This window comes from Mastomys coucha, unplaced genomic scaffold, assembly GCF_008632895.1.
Source record: "Mastomys coucha isolate ucsf_1 unplaced genomic scaffold, UCSF_Mcou_1 pScaffold20, whole genome shotgun sequence".
Lineage (NCBI taxonomy): Eukaryota > Metazoa > Chordata > Mammalia > Rodentia > Muridae > Mastomys > Mastomys coucha.
Genome location: NW_022196903.1, coordinates 107163448 through 107180793, shown reverse-complemented (window position 1 = coordinate 107180793; position 17346 = coordinate 107163448). Strand labels below are relative to the sequence as shown.

The 17346-nt window shown below is 49.3% G+C and overlaps 1 protein-coding gene across 2 annotated transcripts in view; it reads left to right on the top strand.

Moving 5' to 3' along the window:
• The window catches only part of Atp2b2 (ATPase plasma membrane Ca2+ transporting 2), a 310888-nt gene that overhangs the window by 57306 nt on the left and 236236 nt on the right, over positions 1 to 17346 (top strand). For both annotated transcript variants that reach the window (XM_031382958.1, XM_031382950.1), the window contains exon 2: positions 12533 to 12578. The gene's annotated coding sequence lies outside the window, so the exon portion shown is untranslated. The remainder of the gene's footprint in view (positions 1 to 12532; positions 12579 to 17346) is intronic.

The window sequence follows — 17346 nt, the reverse complement described above, 5'->3', positions numbered from 1 at the left end:
CCCTGCCTCCTCCGGCATGTGACAGAGTCTGTTTGCCATGTAAGGTACTTCCAACTCATATCCATCTGGCTGCAGGATCACCCGGGCAGGCATTAGATCCTCTCTGGTGCCTGAAGCAGCCCATCTTAACGCCCATCTTCCACAAATCCTGTATCTCCAGGGGCCTTTCCTACATGGGAGATGCTGAGGTGTCCCTGATTAGGCAGGTGGCAGGGGAGTGAAGAGCTTCAGGCCTTGGGTAGAGCCAGATGTGAGTCCTGGCTCTCCCCTTGCCAGCTGTGCAACCTGGAACGGATCCTTTCATCTTCCGGAGCCTCAAGAGCCCTCATCTGTGAAATGGGCTGAAGATGAAAGCCCACAGTTTGTTGTTTATAATAATGTTAATGACAACAGATCGGCATCTCTCTCAGCCAGTTAAGACACAGAATGGAGCAGCACCAGGTTCTATGAATACCTTGCTCTTCGTGACCCCTGCTTTAATTCTTTCAAGCCTTGAAGGGGTACTAAGAGGTATTCACCAGGAGCCAGACCCCCTGCTAAGCATTTGGCAGCTACAGACTCATTTGATCTCTGCCACCACCCTGAACTGGAAACCCATTTGAGGAAAGTTGAGGTACCGAGGTGGTGTTCCTTGCCACCCCCCACCACACACGCAGCTGGCTGCCAATCAAGCTGGGCCCTGCCTCTGCTCGAAACCACCTTTGCCTTTCTTTTCTGCTCCATTTACTCTGAAGCACATGGGTTTGCTTAGAGGAGGTGAGGGAGGCACAGATTCCAGTCGCAGCCCGCCTTCCTTCACCTCTGCAGTGGGCTGGCTGACCTCCCACCTGCCAGTCAACGACAGGGAAGTAGAGTCCACCAGAAGTGTGGCAGTGCTTTTAAGTTCTCAACAAACCAATCTTCACAGCAATGAAGTTCCCTGAGCTGCGGAAACTGGGCCTTGGCAGTTCAATAGTCAGGATTGAGAAAGCCGTTTACCATTAAGGCCCTCACGTGTTGCCAATGAGCATTCACTAGACTGGCTCAAACCAGCACAGTTCCTCACGTGTAGCTGTGAGAATGCTTGGTCAGTCCCTACCGTGGGGGCTGGCCGGGCACCTGGTGGCATCCAGTAGCACACCCTCTGGCCTGGCCTGCGGTCTTGGCAAGCCTACGTGGGTGTGTTTACAGTGAGGCGTTGAGCTGAGCACCCTCTGTGCATCCCGCCCCCACCCGTGTGGGTTGTAAAAGGATTGCTGCTTGGCAACATTTTGTTTCAATGAATTGAAGCCAGGGATTAATAGAGTTCGGGGAGCTGAGCTGCCTGCTTGGCAGGAGGTGGGAAATAAACAGAGCTTGAAGAAAGTTGATGTGCTGTGCTGTGCGTGGTAACAGCTTTTAGGAGGAGCATGCCCAAGTAAGGCTGGAGGTGTGGCTCCAGAATCCCCGGAAGTGTCCTGGGTCCCATCCCTGCTGGATCACACCTCTCAGTGCTAAGATCCTAAACTTGCAGCCAACTGTCTGAAAATGACTCAGCAAAGGGACTGAGAAGGTGACATGGCATACAGGGTAAAAGCAGGGTGTCCCCTGTGCTCAAATGACATTCACAGAACATTTGCAGAGATCTCTAGGTGCCTCAGGGAAAAACCCGCTATAAAAAAAAAAAAGGGCCATATCTACACATGTCTGTTACACAAGCTACACAGGCTTCACAATAGCTGAGTTTGTAAACTCACTCCATGTGTGAGGTTTGCAATCCTAGGCTAGTGGCATGGCACTTCCCTGGTCATTCATGGGCACAGGCAGAGTAAAAGATCAGTCAGCAGGCAAGCGTGTTCCCACCTGAAACTGAACAGGGTCACACTTTGGCCTCCAGGGTCAGCGCTCACGCTGTGAACAAGTATGCTTCCGGTGTCTACCCATAGTCACCGTTTCCTCATTCTGTACTTTACGGTGATGGATGGGGTGGCTGCTGTTCATGGCTCAGGCAAACAGAAAAGGTATGTGGGAGGTGGGACTGTGTTCATACAGATGTTACCATACTTGCTGCTGTGAGCTCAAGGCCCTTGTGTACAGTCCCTGTGCCTGTAATAATAAAATGTCGGACACAATCCAGAAAGGTGTGGTGATTTGAATGAAAAGCGTCCCTGATAGGTTCGTGTGTTTGAACACGTAGTTCCTGGTTGAAGGCACAATCAGGAGAGGTGACAGACGTTTTAGGAGGGGAGCCTTGCTGGAAGAACTCAGAGAGGCCTTGGAGTTTATAGCCTTGTCCCACTTCCAGTTTGAGCTCTGGGCTTCCTGTATGTGGTTGAGATGTGAGTTCACAGCTTCCTGCTCCTGCCACCATTCCTTATCTACCATCATGGACAGCTGGACCACTGGAAGTATAAGCCAAAATAAACCATTCCTGCGTAGTTTGACACAGCAACAACAACAAAAAAAAAAGTAACTACCACAGAGTGTTTACTTTAAATTGGAGAGTTGGCTTAGCAGTATGAGTGCTTGCTGCCCTTGCAAAAGACCTGAGTTTGGCTCCCAGCACCTATACTGCATACCTCAGAGCCTCCTGTAACTCTAGATCCAGGAGATATGGTGCCCTCTTCTGGCATCTATGGGCAGTGCACTCATGTGCACAATGTCCATACACATACACACAAATAAAAAAATTGAGGACAAAAAAAGAAACAACACTCAAACTTTTGGCTGAGTGTGGTGGCACACTTTTATAATCCCAGCACCAGGGAAGCAGAGACAGACACAGACTTGTGAGTTCAAGGCCAGCCTACATAATGAGATCTACATAATGAGATCCAGGCCAGCCAGGGCTACATAAAGAGCCCTATCTCAAACAAACAAACAAACAAACAAAAAATCAACAAAACAAAACAATGAAAGTCTTGCTTAAGTTCACAGCTTCAGAAACTTCAATGCCTGACTGCTTTATGCTGTAGGTAGCTCAATCCATCATGGAGGGAGGGGAGAGGGTAAAGGACAGAAGAGGGCTGTTCACCTCATAAACATCAAAGAGATGTAAGGATGAGACCCAAAGCTCCCTTCCAGGGCACATCTGCAGTGGCCTGGCTCTCCTTCACTTGACTTCAGCTCCTAAAGATTTCGCCAATCCTCAATAGCAGCAAGACCTGGAGACAAACTTCAACACCATGAAATAACGTGCATTCAAACAGCCAAGGGTGAGAGTGAATGTTCTCTTCAATAGCATCGGAGGGGCGTGTGTTTCCCTGAGAACAGTGGTCCAAACTCTCAACTTCTGTCCCCAGTAACTGCAGAGGACAGCGCTTCCTTACATCTGAAGGCTCACAGTACCAGGAGGGTTGTTTTGGTTTGGTTACTTTTCTTTTGGTTTTGTCAAGGGGGTCTCACTCTAGAGCACTGGAAACTAACCATTAGAGACAAGACTAGCTTCCTACACCACCATACTGACCTTAAATATTTTTGTATTTCTAAAGGGAGTTAGGCCAGCTGTGTTGATGCACACCTACAATTCCAGCACTTGGGAGGTAGAGGCAGGAACACCAGGAGTTCAGGGCCATTCTCTATTACATAGTGTGTCTGAGACTGGCCTGTGCTATAGAATACCCTGGTTGGGGATGTGGGGTATCCAAAAAGAGGGGAGTTGGGATTTTTACATTTTGACTGTGACTAAGATGGCTTAGTGCCTTCACAAAGGCCATGAAGGGAGAGGGGTGCAGCATGGTGTCTGTGGCCGGCATTGTCAGTGCTATCCTCTTGTTCCACGAATGTCCCCTCCACAGCTGTCACAGTCTGAGAGTTTCAATGAAGCTTTAGACCTAGGACTAAGGTGGGTACCAGGTGGCTCCCAGGCCTCACTGGGCAATAGCCACTCTTAACTGCTCTCCTTCGGGAGCTACTATTATGACCTGCTGTTCATTGGTTCATGGTCACGTCACCCTGGTTTCCTGTGTCCATTCTCTTACATGCTGATGTAGCTAGTCTCCCCATTCTTATATTTTTCCCTCTTATGGCTCCCCATCTTTCTCAGGAAAAAGCCCAAGGCCCATCCTGTGAGGTTCTGGGTGCAGATCCCTGCCCATATCTCTCTTCTTGACAGATACCACATGCCCCTTCATTCTTGGCTCTAACTCATGATGGTCACTCAAGTCTTCCAATATGTATCTCATTTGCTCCAAGGCATTTGCACTTGACAAGCCTGCTGCTGTCCCCATACTCACTCATCTTACCCCAATATACCTTTTCCTGTTCCACCTGTCCATTCTTGAGTCCCACTTTGTCACTTCTCTGATATTAATGCCCCCAAGAAAAAGTGGGTCCCCAAGGCAGCTTTTCTTTTGCACCTCCTCCTTACATGACCTCTGCCTGGTGACCTCTCTCACTTATTTGAGTGACTATTTGCTAAATGGGCACTGGAGCATAAATAAGCTCTGTAAGGCCAGATCTGGGGCCATATAACACCACTGTGTCCCTAGAGTACGAAGTGGGCCCGGCGCATTGGAGAAACTCGACAAACACTTCACAGCTAAAAAGATACTTGCCCCAGCTGCACCCCAGGGAGAATCCCAATGAGCAATGCCTCCCACAATGCAGTTAACAGACAGGACATATGTACTGACTCTGTCACAACCTTGTAGGTTGTCACAAAAGTGAAGCTTCACCTTTTGGAACCTAGGAGGCTTGGAGAAACAATGTACATGGCCAGCAAGGGTTGGAGCTGAACTAGAACTCTGACTTGACTGACCCAGAGCCTGGGCTCGGGGCTCCTCCTTACTGCTGCCTCTGCCTTGTGCTCTCATTCTGTCTGTCAACTCCACTCTTCTGTCTACAGTAAGCAGACGCTATAGCTAAGGTCCAAGTATCTGCCTTCATTGCTCTTCTTGCCTCTTTCCCTTTATAGGAGCTGGCTCCAAAAGCTGGGCTATCTCCAGGGCCTTTGCACACCCCTACAAAAGGGGCTCTCTGCATAGAGCAGCCAGTCGATTGGCCCAGCATAATTGCCAGTGTAGGCTTGGCATCTCTCAGCCATACAACACTGAGATAGTGAAATTTATTTGACCCACTCCCCTTTATTAGACATGGGGAAACTGAGGCCCATCACTAAATCAGAGGATGGATATTGAGAGGAAAAAAAAACAAGGGTTTGGGCTCTCAGGCTATAGTATCCATTCTGGCCTCATGGGTCCCTAGTTGATGGGGTAGGGGAAGATGCTGTGTCTGCCTGTCTGCCACAGGATCAGAAATATCACCACAAATGCTCTGGTCTCAGAGAACTTCCTCCTACTTCTTTTTTTTTTTTTTCTTGGTTTTTTGAGACAGGGTTTCTCTGTATAGCCCTGGCTGTCCTGGAACTCACTCTGTAGACCAGGCTGGCCTCGAACTCAGAAATCCACCTGCCTCTGCCTCCCAAGTGCTGGGATTAAAGGCGTGCGCCACCACCGCCCGGCTCCTCCTACTTCTATATAGAATGGAAACATTGGTGGATAGGTGAAGTGGCACAGGTGGTCCTAAGTGACCAGAGATGCAGTTACTTATTCATAGATCCACTCATCCATCCATCATCTGCCCATCCCCTTCTCTTTCCACCTGTGTCTCCATCTATCATCCATCCTAATGTAATCATCCATCTATCACCTCATCCATCCAGCATCTGTCCATCTATCCATCTACTCACCCACCCATCCACTCATCCATCTATCCATTCATCCTTCCATTCACTTGTCCATCCATCCACTCATTCACCAACCATCCATTCATCCATCCATCCACTCACTCATCCATTCATCCATCCATTATCTATCCATCTATCCATTATTCATCCTCCCATCCACACACCCATCCATCTATTCAGCCATCCATCTATATACTCATCCATCCAATCATCCCTCCCTTCTTTCTCCATCCATCCATTGATGTACCCATCTGTCTCTTTCACCGTCTGTATATCCTCCCACCCACCCATCCATCTATCCACCCACCTGCTCCCTTTTCTCTCTATTGAATATCTGTCTTCCATCCAGGTGTTCAGCCATGCCCTTTTGTAGTTGTCACTGAGTGCTGACTCCGTGACCAGCTTCCTGGGAGATGAGCAGGCTCATTTTCAGCCTCCTTGGAGCTTGCAGGACCCTGGTGGCACAGGGCCAGAAGCCTGAAATTCTTCTGTGCTGAGGGGTTGCACTAACAGAGGGCTCTGCTCCTGGCCTCACAAAGAGACAACCAAACAAGAAGGATGCAGTCACCATTCCTGAGGGCTTTGTCCCAGCTCTGGCTGTGAGCATGGCTGCTGTGTCTGTCAAGGGTCCTGACACCAGCATGGGCATTTAGTGTACCTATGTGAGCTGGGGCAGATTCCTAGAGTCCAGTCTTCTTAGACCTCCCTCTATAGCTGCCAATCTGAGTGCTAACACTGAAACTCCTGCCTGGTTTTATTTAGATAAGCTTAGCTCATTGTTGTTGTCATCGTCACTGTTACCAAAACAATTTTATTTTGGAATGAATTTTCATTGCTTCCATAAATTGACAAGGCATCCATCATAAATAGAAAATAGCAATTAAGAAATTTGAAGAGAGGCCTCTAATCCCAGAGTTTGGGAGGTGGAGGCAGAAAGATCAAAAGTTAATTAAAGATTACTCTGCTACAAAGGGTTAGAGGCCCTGACTCAAAACCCAATGACTGAAGAAGGCTTAAGTTCGGGGTGGACAGTGCTTCCTGTATGTTTAGGCCACACTCCCTACTTCAGAGTTCTCTCCAAGGAATTGGCAAGTGGACCGCCCACTGAGCTAACACATTCTTTTTACATTCCTGCAGTGAAACCACCTGTCATTAGGTGACAGTGGAGATGGATCACCACTGAAGGTCCCTGGGTGACATGGGCCACTCCTAGGGGGAGCCCTTAGCACCACCCTAAAACCACATCTTCAGACCTCCATGGATACCCGTGAGCTGGCCCCACTGAGACCTCCAGGAGCCTGAGGTCAGGAAGTGGAATGGATTCTGTAACCCATCCTGGTGGGTGTGCATCAGGCCCTGACCTCTGAGGAAAACCAATACAGAAAGCGGAACCCAAGCCTTGAGTGTGTCAGGTGCAGCCCTCTCTCCCAAAGACCTTGACCCTGGCCATGCCAGCCCTAATCCCCAAAGCTCATGAGAGTATCAGGTCCCCAGATTTGGCCTTCTGAATGCCTCATGGTATGGCTAACTCCAAACAGAGAGTGACGTCTTGCTCAGCCCTGCCACTGCCCAGTGACCCATGCAGACAGACCCTTCCTCCTCTGGTAACACAAGTCTAAAGAACCAGAAGCCCTAGGCCTGGGCTGGGCTGGGCTCCAGCACCCCTGCGTGTCCTTTCACCCTCCTCTGGAGCAGTAAAGCTAGCATCAATTGTGTTCCTTATCTGAAGAAAATGTCCCGTGATGGGTTCAGATTTCAAAAGGGTATTTGGGGTCTGAGAGCTGCCACTCACTGGCTCTGTTCAGACACAAAGAGGCCCACTTTCTCCTGGGCCTTGGCTCCTGCCAGGTGCCAGCCATGAAGGGGGTTTTCCCCGCCCAGTCCCTACCCCAGTTAGAACAAACCAGCTAGGGAAGGTGGGGGCAGATGGGCAAAGGCTAACAGCTGCAGTATGGTGCACATCTCAATTCATTCTCCATCCATCCATCCAGACAGGGCTGAAGTCCGACATGTGAGGCCAGCACTCACAGTGGCTCTAGACACACATTGTAATCATGTGGAAGTAATGTTCCCACCCCCACCAAGAAGTTCCTCCTTAGGATCATGTGGCCTGCTCTGTAGAGAAGACATACGTGCTAGTGCGATGCAAGGATTTGGGGGATGGGGAGAGTGGGAGCAGGGAGGGGAAAATCCACACATCTTGGCCAGAAATCAAACAGGAACATTGTGAAGAGGTTACCCAGAGAGGTGAAATTCCACACCCCAGATTCTTATTGGCAGAGTAGGCAAGGTGCCCGAGACATCAGTGGAGCCGCCGCTCCTCGCTCCTCGGAGTGCATCCTGAGGAATGCTAGGTGACTCCAGAAGAGATCCTGAGATCAATAGGGATGGGAAAGGCTGAGCTGGGCTAAGCAAGGCTGGTGTCTATCAGCCAGGGCTTGTCTCTTATAAAATCAACAAAAAGTGATTTTAAAAGTGCTCAGGTGCCCAGCAGCATCAGACAGTCTTTCAGAAATTTTCACTTGTGGCGTCAGACTTAGAGAGTCCTAAAGATTAGCATCCCCCAAAGCTTATTCTGGCAGCTTGAATGTAGTCCGAACCCCAGCTCACAAACAGGGACACTCAAGCCAGAAGAAGGATTCCATCTTCCCAGAATCCTACCAGAAGCAGAGGGCAGCCCTGAGATGAGAACCCAGGGCTCCCGGAAACAGGCTGATGGGAGTATATGGATTGGGTCTTAGGTATTCCTAGCATGTGAAAAAAATGGGACTCGTGGGCTGGAGCAATTCTGAAGGAGGCAAGAGTCCTGCTGCAGACCTAGTGAACATGAGCCAGTGCCCCATGATTTGATGGACCATCCAGAAGAAAGCCAGGTGCATGCTGGAACCTCATTGCTTCTCCGTCTGCCCAGAGGGGACCTCAGGATTCCCCCAAGATTAGACCCTGTGGACTTGTAGAAGGTCTATCCCCAGGCCCCCTCTTCCAGGAAGCCTCCTGATTGGCAACACACAACCCTTCTACTTTGCCTGCCCAGGAATCCAAGGTGGTTATAGTTCAGTGGCTTCTGTCTTTACCCCACTCTTCCTTACAGGCTTTTTGTTTAGCCCCTGTGAGAGCCCCTGTTACAGAAACCTCATGAACAGGTCGTGAATGCCTTCCGTGCAGCCCCTGGTCTGCCTGTCCTCCAGACTTAGCAGCAGTATCTCTGTCCCAGGGCATGGAGGAGAAACACATGCCTGGAGAGAGGAAGCTCACTTAGGAACAAGGCCGGTAAAAGATGATGTCAGCCCCCCAGCCTTGCTTGCCCTTTTCTCTCTTCCTGGTCACTTGTGATGTTAGTTCCCCTGCGTTCTGGCTGATACCACAGGAGGCCTTGCTTCTCCACAGCATTGACTCAGCTGGGGTCAAGGCTGGGGTCAACCTGAGCCTGAGCTGAAACCATGCTCCAAGGCTGCTGGCCCCCTCAGCTGGCTGACTGTAAGAGGATCGGGCTGATCGGGGTTCACCTGCAGTTCAGAAGGACATAGGGTATGAGCTGACCGACAGTTGTGACAACCTCTGGCTCCATTCCTACTACCCCATGCTGGGACCTAATTCCCTTCCTCGGGTCATTCCCTGGGTCATTCCAGAATCCTCTATGCTAGAAGGAGGGGGAGCAGCTCCCCTCTCAGCCTTTGTCATTATTCATGGACAGAAAAATGTGGTTACAGGTTCGTAGCCATGGTCGGCAAGGACAGAACCTTAGCCGAGATGACACCCAAGAACTGGCCTCCTGGGCCGAGGGACGGGGTCTCCTTTCCTTCATAATGAAAAATTCACCAGCCAAGGCAGACAACTCATCAATCTTTCATCCCGGTCCTTGCTGGGGGAGATGGGGCACCATGGAGACCAGAATTGACTGCCTACAGTCTGGGGACAACACTTTTATTATCTCCATGAGCTCAAGACCTTGGGTGAAAATAAAGCCTTTGAGACTTCCCGGGAAGGGTACTCAGGCAGGACAAGTGGCCAGTTCCACACTTTCTGCTGGCTATAGGAACACATGGATAGAATATTACTCAGCCATAAAAAAAGAGTGAGCTTCCCATCACTGATAGTGAAGTGGATGCAGCAGGAGAACGTTAGGTGGAGTGAAATAAATCATGCACAGAGAGACAAATACTTTTTGTACTTAGCTTTTAAAAGTTGATCCAGCAGAATAGAATGGGATAGTAGTTACCAGAGCCTAGGGAGGGGGTGGGAAGGAGACAGGATCTTGATGGGCACAGGGTACCAGTGGGTAGGAGCATCTCTCAATGCCTACAGAGAGCTAGCTGACTGACAACCACATAGTATGTATTTTGATTTAACTCACAGAGAGGATAGTGAATGTTCTTTTTTTAATTAATGGATTTTCATTTTAATATTTTTTATATATTTTCTTTATTTACATATAAATTTCTCCTTTCCCAGATTCCCCTCCAAAAAAACAAACAAACAAACAAAGACAAGAACAAACCCCTGTTGCCTCCCCCCTTCCCATGCCTGCCACCCCACCCTCTCCAACTTATTGGCCCTGGCATTCCCCTACACTGGGGCACAGAACCTTCACAGGGCCAAGGTCCTCTCCTCCTATTGATGATCGAACTTGTAATCCTCTACCATACACATGCTGCCAGAACAATCAGACCTACCATGTACAGTCCTTGGTTGGTGGTTGAGACCCTGGGAGCTCTGAGGGTACTACTTAGTTCATATTGTTGTTCTTAACACAGAAATAATGGATGCTTAAGCTGATAGGCACGGCAGTGACTCCATCAGATCAACATCTGTGATATTTGTGTATCGAAGCCCTCACACTCTACCCTATGAATCTCTAGTCTGTCTGTAGAGAACAAATGCCAAGATTTGTGATGCTGTAGAGCACTTCTGTGTGTGCATCTCAGCTGGGCACCACATGGAAGGACCCCTCCTGCCACCCTCTGCACGAGACAGGCTTGGCACCACCAGCTGCCTGCTAACTATGCTGTGTCTCTGTTGCTGCAGGGCTAGCCTGCCCTATCTACACATGCTCCACAGCTTTGCTGGAACTCCCCACTCTGTATTATGAGATCAGCAGTATTTGCCTGAGGTTCAGCCTAGCAGGTGAGGGGCAGCTTTGCTGGGGCAATGGCTTTGGAGCAATTGAAGTTAGTCGTCCTCCCCTCTAACCCCCACGCCCATGGCTGCAGCCAGTAGGGAGGGACAGCCTACAGGTAAACACACCCTTGGCTCTGTCATTTCTGGCCACCGCAATCCTTGCCCTTATCCTGTTTCCCCAGCTGTGTAAGTCCAAGTGCTGGGGAAACACTAAGCTTTCCTCTGGCATCGGGTTCTAGGGGCAGGCAGTCACGAGTTGTCTACGTGTCTTTTTCTCAGGAGAGATCTAAGGAGGGTGTTTGGTCTGCCTGCTCTGGCCCATGACTGCCCTACCCACCAGAGGTCTTACGTTCTCGTAACTCTGCAGCTAGTTCTCTGTGAATTTGGGTCAGGTTGCTTTTCCAGGAGAGGGACAGCCTGGCTCGAGCCTGAGAGGAACAAGAAGGGGTGCCATGGAAGAGAACAGGCAGTGAGGTAGCGAGGAAGATCGAAGGGGCAGACTCTGGGTGGGGAGGAGTGAAGAACAGATCCGGTGACGCAGGCTGAGGCCACGAGCAGAGCCAAGGGAGTCAAAGTGCCCAGCACTGATACATAGTTACAGGGCAGAAGCCAGCTTCAGGGACCATAGGGTCTGGTCACTCCATGCTTGTTCCCTGAAAGGTGTGGAGAGGGATACATATGGGGAACAGGGCACAAGGCCACATGTCTGGTATTTGCCTCTCAGGATCTGCTTCGTGCCCTCCCTCAGCCTTGTCACATGCCTAGAAGTGTCCTGAGCTGGCTGCTTTACAAACTCTGGTTCTGTTCACCTTCCTGCTAGGTCTGACTAATGGAAAGCTCTAGAAAGATTAGAGTCATGGGTGGAGAGACACCAAAGTCTACAATCTACTCCTTCTCCGGGGATCACTTGGGACCTGATGCTTGTGTGACAACGGGTGTCTTCACCACCCTCCCTGGGCCTCAATGTGGAACCCTCCTCCGACTCCAACCAAACCAGCATCACCAGAAAAGGAATCCCCAACCGGCACTGCTGAGTGGCTTCCTGCCTATGTCTGTGGCAACAGCTCCTCTACTCAGCCCTCCCTAGATGACAGGGTGGCCCCAGGACCTCAGCCCTCAGAGTAGGCTACATGCATCAGGTCACTGGCTCTTCCCAGGGAACAGGTTCAGGCCTCTCCATCCTGGAATCTGAGTTGCCAGATCTAGCTAAGATCTCTCTCCCCAACCACATGGTCAAAAGAGAGAGCCGACTCCTGCAAGTTGTCTTCTGACCTCTCACTGGGGAGAGTGGCACGTGTGATCCCTATAACTACATTATTTCCCAACTTGACACAAGCTATAGTCGTCTGCAAAAAGGAGCTACAATTGAGAACATACCTCTGTCAGATTTGTGTTTTATTGATTATTTTTTATAGGTGTCACCCCTAGGCGGGGGTCGGGGGGGCAGGCTGAGTAAGTCGTGAGGAACAAGCCAGTCAGCAGCACCCCTCCATGGCCTCTGCTTTACTTCCTGCCTCCAGGTTCCTACCTTGAGTTCCCACTCTGATTACCTTCAGTGATAAAGTGTTGACCTAAGAGTTGTGAGCTGAAATAAACCCTTTTCTCCCCAAGTTGTTTTTGGTCATGATGTTTTTATACAGTAATAGAAGCCCTAACTAAGACAATCATACATTCATAAAATAAATAGTTAATTTTTAAATTTAAAATTAAATCCGAACCCCCTGGCTGCCAAGCTCCCTGATGTGCTTTTCTGGTTTTGTCTTCCGGCAGGGTTTGCCACCCTCAGAGTGTGGACTGACAGCAGCCAAGGAGACAGGTGAGTGTGAGCGGCTTGCAGCTGTGTGCATATGCCAGTTCTGATGACTGCCTCGATTGGGAATTGCAAACCCCTGTGTGTGTGTAACCTCGCCCCTGGATACCCCGATCCTTCCCCCAGACCCTGTGCAGAGAGAGGGAACCAGCAAAGGGGGTGTGAAAGCTACAGTTTGGACTGACTTCCCGACTCTCCAACTTGGCTGGAGTTCTGGGGGTCCTGGGCAGTGTCTCTCAAAGAACAATATGCATGTGTGGCCATCTTATCAGTCATTCACACTGCATTGTCTTTACACGATATCAGATTCATCTCATTATCATCACATTGAGGTCAGCACACCAAGGGGCTTTTTTAAAGTAACTGGATGGGGCTCAGGAACTTGAGAAAGCGAAGCACTGCGCATGGACCTTGCTCAACAAGGACTTGGGAGCCAACTGATGAAAACCCCTGGAGCCCACTGGCTGCTCTGAGCTAGCAATTTATTTATTTATTTATTTATTTATTTATTTATTTATTGGCCTCTGTCCTGTACAGAATGAGAACTCTGTGGGCTAGCCTGAGCCATTCACCTCAGTGAAAGGTGTCGGAGGCTCCAAGGGAGTTGTTTACTAGCAAAGGTTTAGAGATATAATGCCTGTGCTTGGAGGTTGCCTTTCAAGTGTAGCTGTCCCTCCCTTGTCTGGGAGATGTGCAGGAAGCTGGCTCTCATCCCAGAGCGAAGGGGTGGTGGCTGGAGGGTGTTTGATAGAAGGACAGCCTTGCTCTGCTGCTAACTAGCGGGGTCGATCGAAATCGGTCCTCTGTGTCACACTCTACGGGAAATAGGAAGCCTAGAGACTTTCATCCAGTCACCCATAGGGTAGCTGTGACCATTAGACATGGCAGAATGGGCTAGGGTGGCTTCTGTGTGCTGTGACCCAGGTAACTGACACAGGTGAGGCTCATGTTTCTTTTCAAATGCCATCTGCACCAGTTTCCACAGTGGGCACCATTTGCTGTAGAAGTGGTCTGACTAGATTGTCACCAGCAGGGGCCCAGGGTTTGGGAGCTGGGCTCTGTGACTCTGGCAGGTGAGAGTGGAGCTGGGCCTCCTGCTCTGATTTGGTGGTCTCTAGTTCAAGTCATGATTGCTCTCTGGGCACTAAAAGGACCTGGTTTGGCACTTAGGCTTAGATCCAAGGACAAGGCATGCATCTAAGTAAGGAGAGGCGGATTTGCTGGCTTCTTCCCATGAGGGTGTGAAGGTCTCTCAGCTCAACCTGAGAACAAGGAGGGAGGAGACAGAGACACAGAGCCAGGGTCAGGCTACAGCAAGGAGGAAGGCCTGGACCCCGGGCCCACACATCATCACCCTGGATGGTGGGAACTAGATACCTCTCAGCTTCACCCACTTCTCTCCTGGAGTGTGCTAAGGGGTATTTTGTTTCTCTCCTGCATTGTCTATGTGACACATCTAGTCAGTGCACCCTCCTCTGGCTGTCACATAGCTGTCTCCACAGTAAATGGAGTTAACGTAGCCATGAGTGTTTGTAACCCAGATGAGCAAATGGCAGGTGGGCACGGTGGCCATCACAAGTCACCACAAGAGAGGTTGGGCTTCTGTGGCTCAACCTCCACAGACATAGGCAGCCCTCATTCTTCAGCCTGCCATACCAGAGCCTTGTCATGCTTGTGAGTAAGAAGGCAGAACAGGCACCATGATGATATGAGAGGCTCCTAGAGGTGTTCTGCTCAGATCCTGGGGCTGAGCCAGAGACCAGTACACATGGATCCTGCCCCAAAGCATTGTGGGTAAAGTGTGAGCCTATGGTCTTTCCAGCTAACAGAGTCAAATAGCAGACACTCAGACTGCTCCCTTTCCATCTACAAAAGGCTCCCCACTCCATATCAGTAAAATAGCCAGGTCACACTTTCCTTTCTGTCCCATCGACTCTTGTCCTCTTCTGTCCCCTTCCTGAGGTTCTTACTTAAACGGCACCTTCATTTCAGTCAGAGATTGGGAGCCCTTTTCTTGGGCTGACGGTGGGTGTGGATGATCCAGGTTTCTCTTCAATTTCCCTTTATCTCTGGAAAACGTTTTAAATTATGTCACAGACACTAGGAAACAGTCACACCCTCACCGGGCAAAACACTGTAATGACTAGAAAGCTTTAATGCTTCCTCTTTCAGAATGTCAGTAACCCCTAACTAGTAATCCCACTTCCAGGAAGCCCGCCCCAAGGAAGCTGCCTGAGATGTGTACAAAGATGCATTCAGGAGGATGTTTATCAGGGCGTGTTTATATTAGTTAAAAATAGAAACAAGTTCATGCCCAAGTGGGGCAGATTGCAGCCACCTGCAGATATGGAAGATTCTGGAAGGGGGCCATTGAAAGATTGCCTGAGAGAACCTTTAATAACGTAGGGAACACCTTCATATGTCAGAGTTAAGGGGAAAGGCAGTTTGCCAAAATGATGTTTCTGTAAATATATATGGGAAGAACACATAGGTTAGAAAGAAGAGCCAAGGAGGAGGGAGGGAGAGTGAGAGGGAGGGGAAAGGAGGGGGAGGAACTGAGGAAAGCTATAGACAACTTTTAAGGGGGCCTGGGGGGCTCATTTCCTTTGTTGTGCTTCTCTGCGATTCTTCCGTTTTTCATGGCGGTTTACTCGGCATGCCTATTCACAGAACAGTTACAGTCCAGCCATGTATCCACCTGCCTGTAGGAGTCAGTGGGTATTTTACAATCCCATGTATGAAATAAGCGGCCAGGCTGACACTTGTTCTTCTAAAGTGTCTCTTTTCTTAAAACCTTTTTTTAAAAAAAGATGTGTTTATTTTTATTTCATGTATATGAGTGTTTTGCCTTCAAGCTTATCTGTGCATCATGTGTGTGCAATGCCCACAGACACCACAAGAGGGCATCAGCTACCCTGAAGCTGGAATTACAGTTGTGAGCTACTATGCAGGTGCTGAGAACCAAGCTCAGGTTCTCCTGAAGGGCAGGAGGCTAAGCACTCTTAACAACTGAGAACACCACCCTTTAGCCACCTATCCCCAAACCGGTCCATTCCTGTGGTCTCCATGCCAACCCCTGGAGCTGTGACTCTGAGTGCCTAGAGAGTGTGAGACTGCTGGGCTCTACCGAGGAAGGTGCAGCTCGAGCAGCAGGAGTGTGTTTTCTTGTAATTCCAGAGACTGGAGTCCGAGTTCAAGGTGTGGCAAGTTTGATTTCTTCTGAAGACTCTGTACTGCTGCTCTCCCCGGGGTCTTTCTTGGTGATGTTGGAATCTTGCTCTCTTTTTGTAAGGACCACTTGGATGGAATGAGGGTTCACACTCACCACCTCACTTTAACTCAGAACCCTCTGTCTCTCAATGAGGTGATTTACAGTCTGTTCCATCCTGATTGACTCCCTGGCCGATGGAAATATCGATGCTGAGAATTCACCAGCCCACCTTGCCCACTGAGCATCCCAGTTTGCAGCACAGCATTCATACTTGCTGCAGAGGATCATGATTCCTGCACTGGTCATGGGGTGCTGTGACTGAGAGTCCCGCCCAGCATGACAAGAGACTGTGCCATCCTGGGGTAGCTCGGGAACAGCTCCAAGGTCAAAACCAGAAGCACGGTAAACAGGGAAATCTAATTTAATTTTTATCTTAGCTGAGGGACCTCTTATACCCAAGTGGGTTCTGGGGAGAGAGACTTGGGGCCTCAGCAGGTAAACCAAGGGGAAGCATTCATTCTACAGCAGAGGTGGCCTGTCCTGGTGACTGAGTTTGGAGCAAGGGCAGGAGGGAGCTGAGTGTGGATTGAGGGTCATTCCTTGTCTCCTCTGAGACTCTCCAGAGGTATGACAGGAGCCCCCAGCTAACTATGAACCTGGCTGACCTCAACCTATTTAGCAAGACCAGAGAGGCAGCAATGTGACCAACTGCCCCCAACTAAGCCTATCACCAGAGTTGGGCACCCGAGAGGTACAATAAAATCACTCACCACATATACTCACCGTTACAAAATTCATAAGTGCTTTGAGGTAAGAAGCATTGATATTGAAGACATTAAACACGTACAGTGGGCTCTAAACGTTGAAAACCAGACCTTAAAAGTAGTTTTTTCCATGTCAACTCAAAAGTGATTTTGATTTTAAAACCAATGGCAGAAAGAAGGAACAAGCCAGTTGTATTAGGCATTTTCTGTCACTGTAACAAAATATCTAAGGCTGTATACTTTATAAAGAAAAAAGGTTGTGTTCAAGCCCTCCAGTTAATAGTGACCTTTTGATCCTGCAGTTAGCGTAGCAGTGGCAATTGACTGACTCCACCTTAAATCCCTCAGTGGCTTTCACAGGGGTGGCCTGCACGGTGCACTGCTGCAGCTTCAGAGTGTCACCTAGTCACAAAGCATTCTTTACTTTATGCACGGATTGCTAGAAACTGCCCAGTCTTCCTGTGATTATTTCCACATCTGTGTGAATAAATCTTTACTTAAAAGTGTTTGGAACGCAAAGTGTTGTGCTTACATGTGTATGAGTAACAGGTTCTTCGTGAGTCACCTTTGCTAGCTGCTTCTAGGAAAGACATTTATTGGTCTAACCTTGACACCTTGAGTCATGTGGTAAGCACAGGGGTGATGAGGCAGATGGGTCCCCCAAGGAGGTCCCTGTCCTCAGGGAGCAAGCTTCTCTCTTCCTTCCTTCCTTCCTTTCTTTCTTCCTTCCTTCCTTCCTTCCTTCCTTCCTTTCTTTCTTACCATGATGATGTTTTATTACTTACAGAACAAAGAAAAT